We start from the raw sequence: 12151 nt of genomic DNA, 5'->3' as shown, positions 1-12151 counted from the left end.
GCCCTACTTGTTTGATCTAAACCATTGACACCCAGATACAGTGAGCCATCTGGTTCGGTGGGAGAATATGGGGAAGGTTTGACATTCTCCTCTCTCGTCAACGTGAAGAATCATCTCTCCACCTCCACTCAGCCGTGGCTGGTTGTCCGGACCGTTCCTACAGAGCTGCATTGTGTTTTCTCACCCATCCAGGAGGAATGTAAATGATGCGGGAGGGATGAACCTGGATATCACAAATTATCGATGGCAACGGCAAAAGAAAAGTGGTGAAAATGGAGGTGGAAGGGAGACGAGGGCTAATGCAGAACGGCAGTTCTGAAAGTCAACAGCAGTGAAGATTGAGTGAGCCTTTTGTTTCGACGCCTTTATGCAGATACGGTGCAAGCTAGCAGAAAATGACTTGTTGCCCTCCTAAATATCAGAGTTGATATTATGTAACTGGTCAGACCTGATAGAGAAAAGCCTATCAGCCCAGAGGACTACAACTGTGACTGAAAGCTGTGAGGGTATAATGTAAATACCAGGTCTGGCAACCCAGTCATGTACAACACTATGGCACCATACTGTGTGGTACAATTTCACTGTGCTCAGTCTAATAATCACTCTGTGTTGAATCTGTACAACTGTTCAATAACAATTGGCCCACAGCAGCAGGAACTCCAGTAGCATGCTCACATGAATGAGCAGGGAGTTTGAGTCGATTGCAGTATAACCCTTCCACAGCCATAGTAATACATCAGTCATTACAGCTGGTTGATGTTTTTTATGGCTAGGTAAACAGGTTCATGTTTGGCCTTTGACTCCAGATGAGTGATTCTTAGGCAAGGATCCATGGATTTTTGGAATCAATGGACAGAGGTATTGAGTGTGCAGGGAATTCCATACAATGTTGGAGGGAAAAGCCAGCCTAATGTGATCAATGAGCTCAATCAGTGTGACCTTTGATCCGTCTATGCATGTATAGCTAATAAGATTGTCTCCACTCACGACTATCATCAGTAGCTGTGTAGCCTAGTTCTTCAAGAGGGTGAGCACTGTATCAATTGGCCCATAATATCAAATCCTTCTGGTCTACAGATTTCAACAAATGACAACATTTAGGAAAACCTCATTGGGTAATTTCAGGGGCGCAAGCTGGTAACACAGATTTGAGGCTGAACCAACATCCAATTATAAACAAGTGGAATCCTTCTATAATTGCCACGGCATTAGCGCAGCCTCGCAGATTAGCAAGCAGTAAGCAAAGGCCCGGTCGGCCCATAGTCAGACACACCCTCTACTGGGCACCGCGGTCTGTCCGATTAAGTCTGCCCATTTTATGAAGCGGAGGATGCAAATGCGACATGATGTGGAGATTATCCCAGACAACTTGCACCAGATGGACACCTGTGCAAATGAGATCCCCAGGGTCCGCTCCCCCTGTTAAATATTCTGGGCAGTGCTGATAAACTCGCCCGGTGGGAGAGAGAGAGAGAATAGTGTCAGCCTGGCTGTTGAGTGATCGATGGCCCGGGCCAACACTTTGTCCTACGATGTCTTTCCAACGGTTCACATCCGTCACACTGCCTTTTAAGCAAGAGAGCCAGGAGGATGGAGAACAGTAGCGCTTTGTGTTCAGCAAGAGAGCCAGGAGGATGGAGAACAGTAGTGCTTTGTGTTCAGTCAGTAGCACTATCTATACTGTATATTCATGAACAATGTGGCCAGGACAAACACACCACTTTCAGTCCACTGTACATCAATAACTGTATACTCAGAACTAAATGTCTACTAGACAGGAAGTATAGGCTTCTGTATACTGCAGTGGTTCCCATCTCCGGTCCTCCCGTAGCCCCAACAGCACACGTTGTTGTTGTAGACCAGGACAAAAACACCTGGTTCAACTTGTCAAGGGCTTGATGATTAGTTGACAAGTAGAAACAGGTGTGCTTGTCGAGGGCCACAACAAAAACATGTACTGTACTGTACTGGGTCCTTGAGGACCAGAGTTGGGAAACACTGGCATAGTGCATACTAGAGTATTCAGCTGAGTATACTTTTGGATATATTGGTTATACCAAGTTAATACCACAATATTAATGACAGCATGTCAATGGGAGCTGACGAGAGGCTGCTCTTCAATGTCAAGTCAATTACAGACAGATACCATGCAGTTCATATTAAAGTGGAGAACACCTTGGCTGACAGTTTGCACACAGAGAGCCGGAGGGCAAATGGAGGATTTGTTTCCATAATAGAAATGGTTGTTGCAATATGCGACAGGGAAGGAGGTCATGGCCAGAAGGGATACATTTTTTGTGATACATTTTTTGTGATATTGACGGCAAAAGTAGTTTTTGGGGCATTTTAGCTAACCCTTTATCTAAACTTAACCTAATTCTCCTAACCTGCTATGTAAATTCCCTTAACCTGCTGCTTAAGTTATCCTAACCTACTATAAAAAGTCAAATCTGACAAAAGCTGTATCCCATCTAGTCAAATCCCGGGTAGGAGTAATGGATGGTAGGTCAACGATGAACTGACTACCTCACCTTACTAAAATAATGACCAACACAATGTTGCCTGTATTGTTGTATCAGTATATAGTACAGCCACTTTTTACAAACATGTCAAAAATACCTATTTGGGGTGCAATGTAAAACAGTACCATTGGGGATAAACTATTCCCCGCTCTTGCTTGTCTAAATGAATTCATAATTTTTAGGACAAGGTCATTATTTCAGGAGCTTGATAAATTATTAATCACACATTATTGTAATTGAAATTAGATACCAAGGGCCCAACTTGGCAAAATCAACTTGGCAAAATCATTACATCCATTCTTAATTATTCTCTCCTAACCTCATTTATGACATCATCTCCCTTGTTTTGGTTGAAGAGAAATATGGAACATAATTCCCTCTACTCCCTCTAACTCAGTATCTGTTCCCTGCGATATTAAAGCTCCAAGCTGTAGAGTTAATGTGAAACCATTCTCCTCAGACCACAAGGTACCTGTGGGATTAATTCATTACTGAATTCTTAATTAAAAGATCTGCAAGTTCTACTTAAATAGAGCAGGAAATTGAACACTTGTTGATTCTCATTAGAGGTATAAACCTTAAAGTCATAATAATGTGGAAACATTGTCACAAATGTTTACAATAAATCCCCGTCACTCAATAAAAAGATAACTTGGACAATTGTCAAACTCCTTTCAACCCTTAACACACCCGCTTGTATTCGACTGGACTATACATCAAAATCTCACACACTGGTGAAACCAGTGCCATGGACAGCGGGCCATGACCTTTAGCTGCACCTTGCTGGTACATCAGGCTCCACCATGACGCACGCTAGCCCAACTCAGTCCAGAGCTCGGCAAACGACCAGCCAGCTAGCAGCTGCCAAATCAGCACTGATGACAACCTGCACCCAGTGGCCAGACAGACCAGGGCTACAGATTACCCATAATCAGTCTTTTATGGTCAGTGCATTATTTATGACCCAAGCGAAGGTCAGGTTGGCATGGCGTGCTGCGGTGGGAGGCAGTGAGGAGTGGTGGGAGGACTGAGGCTCTACCTATGGCCTGCTCCATAACTCATCTGTCAGCACACGAGGCCAGGTGATTAACTGCCCACTCCCCAAACCTCACTTTGGGCCAACAGGCCTCCACTTAGCCTCTGTCTCTGGAGAGAAGGCCCAAAATGTTGAGCTTCTCAGCCGCTTGCGGATTTCACGTCTCCATAAATGACTATGGAGAGAGACACATGTTGATCTTTTATGCCAGGGATCATCAACTAGATTCAGCCGTGGGACGACCTCTTCTTGAGTGGATGGTCAGGGGGCCAGAACATAATTACAAATAATTTGTAGACTGCAAATGGAGCGCAAGAAGCACAAACAGATATAATACTTGACTAAAACATAATCATTCCAAACCTTGCTTACATTTGAATACGAAAACATATATCTCTCTGTAATGCGTTGGAATAAATGTCCAAAATTACAATCACTTGGAGCAGATTTGCTGGTGTTTTTGCAGTCATTAAATGTCACTCCCCCAAACACACACACACACACACACACACACACACACACACACACACACACACACACACACACACACACACACACACACACACACACACACACACACACACACACACACACACACACACACACACACACACACACACACACACACACACACTGTGACTGGTTATACAGCACCTGAATGAACTACTTTAGTCACCACACCTTCATTATGTGACTGGTTATACAGCATCTCAATGATCTACTTTAGTCACCACACCTTCATTATGTGACTGGTTATACAGCTCCTCAATGATCTACTTTAGTCACCACACCTTCATTATGTGACTGGTTATACAGCTCCTCAATGATCTACTTTAGTCACCACACATTCAGTATGTGACTGGTTATACAGCACCTCAATGATCTACTTTAGTCACCACACCTTCATTATGTGACTGGTTATACAGCACCTCAATGATCTACTTTAGTCACCATGCCGTCATTATGTGACTGGTTATACAGCACCTGAATTAACTACTTTAGTCACCACACCTTCAGTATGTGACTGGTTATACAGCACCTCAATGATCTACTTTAGTCACCACACCCTCATTATGTGACTGGTTATACAGCACCTCAATGATCTACTTTAGTCCCCACACCTTCATTATGTGACTGGTTATACAGCACCTTAATGAACGACTTTAGTCACCACACCTTCAGTATGTGACTGGTTATACAGCACCTTAATGATCTACTTTAGTCACCACACCTTCATTATGTGACTGGTTATACAGCACCTGAATTAACTACTTTAGTCACCACACCTTCATTATGTGACTGGTTATACAGCACCTCAATGATCTACTTTAGTCACCACACCTTCATTATGTGACTGGTTATACAGCACCTTAATGAACTACTTTAGTCACCACACCTTCATTATGTGACTGGTTATACAGCACCTTAATGAACTACTTTAGTCACCACACCTTCATTATGTGACTGGTTATACAGCACCTTAATGAACTACTTTAGTCACCACACCTTCATTATGTGACTGGTTATACAGCACCTTAATGAACTACTTTAGTCACCACGCCTTCATTATGTGACTGGTTATACAGCACCTCAATGATCTACTTTAGTCACCACACCTTCATTATGTGACTGGTTATACAGCACCTGAATGAACTACTTTAGTCACCACGCCGTCATTATGTGACTGGTTATACAGCACCTGAATTAACTACTTTAGTCACCACACCTTCAGTATGTGACTGGTTATACAGCATCTCAATGATCTACTTTAGTCACCACACATTCATTATGTGACTGGTTATACAGCACCTGAATTAACTACTTTAGTCACCACACCTTCAGTATGTGACTGGTTATACAGCACCTCAATGATCTACTTTAGTCACCACACCGTCATTATGTGACTGGTTATACAGCACCTCAATGATCTACTTTAGTCCCCACACCTTCATTATGTGACTGGTTATACAGCACCTTAATGAACTACTTTAGTCACCACACCTTCAGTATGTGACTGGTTATACAGCACCTTAATGATCTACTTTAGTCACCACACCTTCATTATGTGACTGGTTATACAGCACCTGAATTAACTACTTTAGTCACCACACCTTCAGTATGTGACTGGTTATACAGCACCTCAATGATCTACTTTAGTCACCACGCCGTCATTATGTGACTGGTTATACAGCACCTCAATGATCTACTTTAGTCACCACACCTTCATTATGTGACTGGTTATACAGCACCTTAATGAACTACTTTAGTCACCACACCTTCATTATGTGACTGGTTATACAGCACCTTAATGAACTACTTTAGTCACCACACCTTCATTATGTGACTGGTTATACAGCACCTTAATGAACTACTTTAGTCACCACACCTTCATTATGTGACTGGTTATACAGCACCTTAATGAACTACTTTAGTCACCACGCCTTCATTATGTGACTGGTTATACAGCACCTCAATGATCTACTTTAGTCACCACACCTTCATTATGTGACTGGTTATACAGCACCTGAATGAACTACTTTAGTCACCACGCCGTCATTATGTGACTGGTTATACAGCACCTGAATTAACTACTTTAGTCACCACACCTTCAGTATGTGACTGGTTATACAGCACCTCAATGATCTACTTTAGTCACCACACATTCATTATGTTCCTGGTTATACAGCACCTCAATGATCTATTTTAGTCACCACACCTTCATTATGTGACTGGTTATACAGCACCTGAATGAACTACTTTAGTCACCACACCTTCAGTATGTGACTGGTTATACAGCACCTGAATTAACTACTTTAGTCACCACACCTTCAGTATGTGACTGGTTATACAGCACCTCAATGATCTACTTTAGTCACCACACCTTCATTATGTGACTGGTTATACAGCACCTCAATGATCTACTTTAGTCACCACGCCGTCATTATGTGACTGGTTATACAGCACCTGAATTAACTACTTTAGTCACCACACCTTCAGTATGTGACTGGTTATACAGCACCTCAATGATCTACTTTAGTCACCACGCCGTCATTATGTGACTGGTTATACAGCACCTCAATGATCTACTTTAGAACCCACACCTTTATTATGTGACTGGTTATACAGCACCTTAATGAACTACTTTAGTCACCACACCTTCAGTATGTGACTGGTTATACAGCACCTTAATGATCTACTTTAGTCACCACACCTTCATTATGTGACTGGTTATACAGCACCTGAATTAACTACTTTAGTCACCACACCTTCAGTATGTGACTGGTTATACAGCACCTCAATGATCTACTTTAGTCACCACACCTTCATTATGTGACTGGTTATACAGCACCTTAATGAACTACTTTAGTCACCACACCTTCATTATGTGACTGGTTATACAGCACCTTAATGAACTACTTTAGTCACCACACCTTCATTATGTGACTGGTTATACAGCACCTTAATGAACTACTTTAGTCACCACACCTTCATTATGTGACTGGTTATACAGCACCTTAATGAACTACTTTAGTCACCACACCTTCATTATGTGACTGGTTATACAGCATCTCAATGATCAACTTTAGTCACCACACCTTCATTATGTGACTGGTTATACAGCACCTCAATGATCTACTTTAGTCACCACACCTTCATTATGTGACTGGTTATACAGCACCTCAATGATCTAATTTAGTCACCACACCTTCATTATGTGACTGGTTATACAGCACCTCAATGATCTACTTTAGTCACCACACCTTCATTATGTGACTGGTTATACAGCACCTGAATTAACTACTTTAGTCACCACACCTTCAGTATGTGACTGGTTATACAGCACCTCAATGATCTACTTTAGTCACCATGCCGTCATTATGTGACTGGTTATACAGCACCTGAATGATCTACTTTAGTCACCACACCTTCATTATGTGACTGGTTATACAGCACCTCAATGATCTACTTTAGTCACCACACCTTCATTATGTGACTGGTTATACAGCACCTTAATGAACTACTTTAGTCACCACACCTTCATTATGTGACTGGTTATACAGCACCTTAATGAACTACTTTAGTCACCACACCTTCATTATGTGACTGGTTATACAGCACCTTAATGAACTACTTTAGTCACCACACCTTCATTATGTGACTGGTTATACAGCACCTTAATGAACTACTTTAGTCACCACGCCTTCATTATGTGACTGTTTATACAGCACCTCAATGATCTACTTTAGTCACCACACCTTCATTATGTGACTGGTTATACAGCACCTGAATGAACTACTTTAGTCACCACGCCGTCATTATGTGACTGGTTATACAGCACCTGAATGAACTACTTTAGTCACCACACCTTCATTATGTGACTGGTTATACAGCACCTCAATGATCTACTTTAGTCACCACACCTTCATTATGTGACTGGTTATACAGCACCTTAATGAACTACTTTAGTCACCACACCTTCATTATGTGACTGGTTATAAAGCACCTTAATGAGCTACTTTAGTCACCACACCTTCATTATGTGACTGGTTATACAGCACCTGAATTAACTACTTTAGTCACCACACCTTCAGTATGTGACTGGTTATACAGCACCTCAATGATCTACTTTAGTCACCACGCCGTCATTATGTGACTGGTTATACAGCACCTGAATGATCTACTTTAGTCACCACACCTTCATTATGTGACTGGTTATACAGCACCTCAATGATCTACTTTAGTCACCACACCTTCATTATGTGACTGGTTATACAGCACCTTAATGAACTACTTTAGTCACCACACCTTCATTATGTGACTGGTTATACAGCACCTTAATGAACTACTTTAGTCACCACACCTTCATTATGTGACTGGTTATACAGCACCTGAATGAACTACTTTAGTCACCACGCCGTCATTATGTGACTGGTTATACAGCACCTGAATGAACTACTTTAGTCACCACACCTTCATTATGTGACTGGTTATACAGCACCTCAATGATCTGCTTTAGTCACCACACCTTCATTATGTGACTGGTTATACAGCATCTCAATGATCTACTTTAGTCACCACACCTTCATTATGTGACTGGTTATACAGCACCTCAATGATCTACTTTAGTCACTACACCTTCATTATGTGACTGGTTATACAGCACCTCAATGATCTACTTTAGTCACCACACCTTCATTATGTGACTGGTTATACAGCACCTTAATGAACTACTTTAGTCACCACGCCTTCATTATGTGACTGGTTATACAGCACCTTAATGAACTACTTTAGTCACCACACCTTCATTATGTGACTGGTTATACAGCACCTCAATGATCTACTTTAGTCACTACACCTTCATTATGTGACTGGTTATACAGCACCTCAATGATCTACTTTAGTCACCACACCTTCATTATGTGACTGGTTATACAGCACCTTAATGAACTACTTTAGTCACCACGCCTTCATTATGTGACTGGTTATACAGCACCTTAATGAACTACTTTAGTCACCACACCTTCATTATGTGACTGGTTATACAGCACCTGAATGAACTACTTTAGTCACCACGCCGTCATTATGTGACTGGTTATACAGCACCTGAATGAACTACTTTAGTCACCACACCTTCATTATGTGACTGGTTATACAGCACCTCAATGATGTGCTTTAGTCACCACACCTTCATTATGTGACTGGTTATACAGCATCTCAATGATCTACTTTAGTCACCACACCTTCATTATGTGACTGGTTATACAGCACCTCAATGATCTACTTTAGTCACTACACCTTCATTATGTGACTGGTTATACAGCACCTCAATGATCTACTTTAGTCACCACACCTTCATTATGTGACTGGTTATACAGCACCTTAATGAACTACTTTAGTCACCACGCCTTCATTATGTGACTGGTTATACAGCACCTTAATGAACTACTTTAGTCACCACACCTTCATTATGTGACTGGTTATACAGCATCTCAATGATCTACTTTAGTCACCACGCCTTCATTTTCTTTATCTGCACATCTTGTGCAAAGGTCTCGTTTTTCATTCCAGGTGTGATGGAGAACTCCAATCTCATCCATCTGACTGAGAGCTTTTGGCAGTGCCGTGTCTGTCCTATCTCTAGCTGTGCTGTTACCTTTAACATGCCGTGGTCTGTCTTGCTCTATTACACAGTCTCTAATCCCTCAGTGAACGGTGCCTTGAGGGAAATCATTTCACCCAACCCTGTATTTTCAACTCGATTCCATAACTTTATGAAACAATTTGTCTCTTTCATTTAACCGTGTCTTTATTCATTTGTCCTCCCAAAGCCTACGGGCAAAATGTATGGCCACTCAGAAATATCATGCATACTAAAACCTATACACTGAGTAGGCCTATATCCATTTGGTACAGACATATTTCAATGAGAGAGTAAAATGGTCAAAGTTCCAAGTTCCAAACCACTTTGATTCTTTCTCTTTTTCCAAACGTCTGAATAACCTGTTCATGTTATGCTTCTCCTCCCTTGAGTGACAGCTGTAGTATAGGGGTTGTCTCGCTCAGAGTTCTAGCGTTTGTGAATAGTGGGCTGCGATGGAGGGATGGGAAGAGGGTGGGGATGGGTGAGGGAGGCAGTGTCAATTGGATTCTGCTGAGGAAGAAAGTGCTTTCTGACATTTTGTCTGGCAGATAAAAACCCCATCTGATATGACGAGAGAAGGTCAGTGTCTCTACTATCAGATACCGCTGGTCCAAGTCTAGTTTGATGCCTGTCTCTCAGCCTGCCTACTTGGCTTGGGAGGCATAGTGCAGATAATAATAATAATAATAATAATAATAATAATAATAATAGATTTATTTTATATGGCCGCTTTCATTTCAAACAGAATCTAAAAGTCGCAACAACAACAAAATAACGATATCAGAGAGCAGATTCCCTTCAAACTCAACTCTGGACCAAGAAGCCAGTTCCACTGCAGTTTTTCATTCTTCCTCTCTAATCAGGGATTGATTTAGACATGGGACAACAGGTGAGGGAAATGAATTATCAGGTAGAACAGAAAACCAGCAGGCTCCGGACCTCGTAGGGTAACAGTAGAACACTTGTACTGTAGCCTACTGGTGATTCCAGAGTCATTTTGTAATATTACAATATACTAATAATATCTACCATACACTCATGTCAAATGTTCGCGGCAGTGGAGGCTGGTGGGAGGAATGGAATAAATGGAACGGAGTCATATGTTTCATGTGTTTGGGCTCCCGAGTGTTAGAGGCGTCACACCGGTCGTTATTGGGAGTCCCATAGGGCGGCGCACAATTGGCCCAGTGAGGTACAGGGGCAAATTTCCATTTGAGAAATTAGTAACATGACCTTTCAAAAGAATTGTCCTGGGTAGCCGTGCGAGGACACACGATTGTGACAGGTGAGGATGTGGCATCACCCAGTAGCCGACCGGTAACTCCACCCATCTCCTCAGCCAATCCCAGGCTCAGATTTCCTCCCGCATGCAGCCTCTGGGATTCAGGCTTCAGGCTTAATCAAATGGAACTGAGGCAAGAGCACAGGACAAATCTCCAATCAGCGAAAGCGTGAAGAGTGTCTAACAGATTGATGCAGACCTTAACACATGCATCCGCTGGATTAAATCCTATTCCAATCACATCGAGTGTGCATCCCAAATGGTACCCTGTTACCTATATGGTGTACTACTTTTGACCAGGGCCCGTGCACTATATAGGGGATAGAGTGTTATTTGGGAAGCACCCTGAGAGAGGCCTTGGGAAACCTCACAAAAAGCACACAAGTGGCTGGCTGAAGTATTAGGACGTATATTTGTGTAATAGCTCACTGTCAATGCATCGTTACTGTCGAGTGGCAGATATTAAACAGAGGGCAAAACCTCAACATTACACAGTAATCGTTCTGTAAAATGGTCACACAATATATGCGGTGCCACAGTTGAAAGGATCACTTTGTGGTACCATGAATGTCTTTCAGACACAGTGGAATTTCGTTTTTACTTCCTAGACAAAACCTTTACACCTGTGTCATTCCAAAAAACTATAGTTCACTGCTTCCTCAAGATAAAATAAATGACTCTAATTTGCCTAACAATGTACTTCATCATCCTTTTTAATGGACCATGTATTCTCTGATGAGTTTAAATAGTAGGAAGACTCCATAATTCATAGCGAATTAATTTATAAAACATTTCTCACATCACACTCAAGGCCACAACATGAGGTGTCCCCTGTCTAGTAGGAGCAAGGTAATACATTGAAATTGGGAATGTGTGTGCATGTGCGTGTGTGTGTGTGCATGTGCGTGTGAGTGTGTACATGTGTGTGTGTACGTATGTTTTCCTCACCAAAGGGCAGAGAGAGAAGGCTACCATTTGTTACTAGAAAGCATTTACCACCAAGAGGTAATTCTGTCTCCACACACTCACTCACCTCCCAGCCTCACACAGACAACAGCCAGGTGCCTGCCAGGTAGACATAACACAAACACAGTCTAGAATACATCATACACTCCACCTCACCTCCCCCTCCAGTCCCCCCTCCCTCCCTCCTTAGTCTCTGGCTCTGA

General features: G+C 42.1%; 1 protein-coding gene across 4 annotated transcripts in view; it reads right to left on the bottom strand.

Moving 5' to 3' along the window:
* The window catches only part of LOC116374138 (interleukin-1 receptor accessory protein-like 1), a 399675-nt gene that overhangs the window by 207488 nt on the left and 180036 nt on the right, over positions 1-12151 (bottom strand). The window lies entirely within an intron of this gene.

The sequence above is a fragment of the Oncorhynchus kisutch genome, linkage group LG5 (genome assembly GCF_002021735.2).
Source record: "Oncorhynchus kisutch isolate 150728-3 linkage group LG5, Okis_V2, whole genome shotgun sequence".
Lineage (NCBI taxonomy): Eukaryota > Metazoa > Chordata > Actinopteri > Salmoniformes > Salmonidae > Oncorhynchus > Oncorhynchus kisutch.
This window is presented reverse-complemented; position numbering and strand designations above follow the sequence as displayed.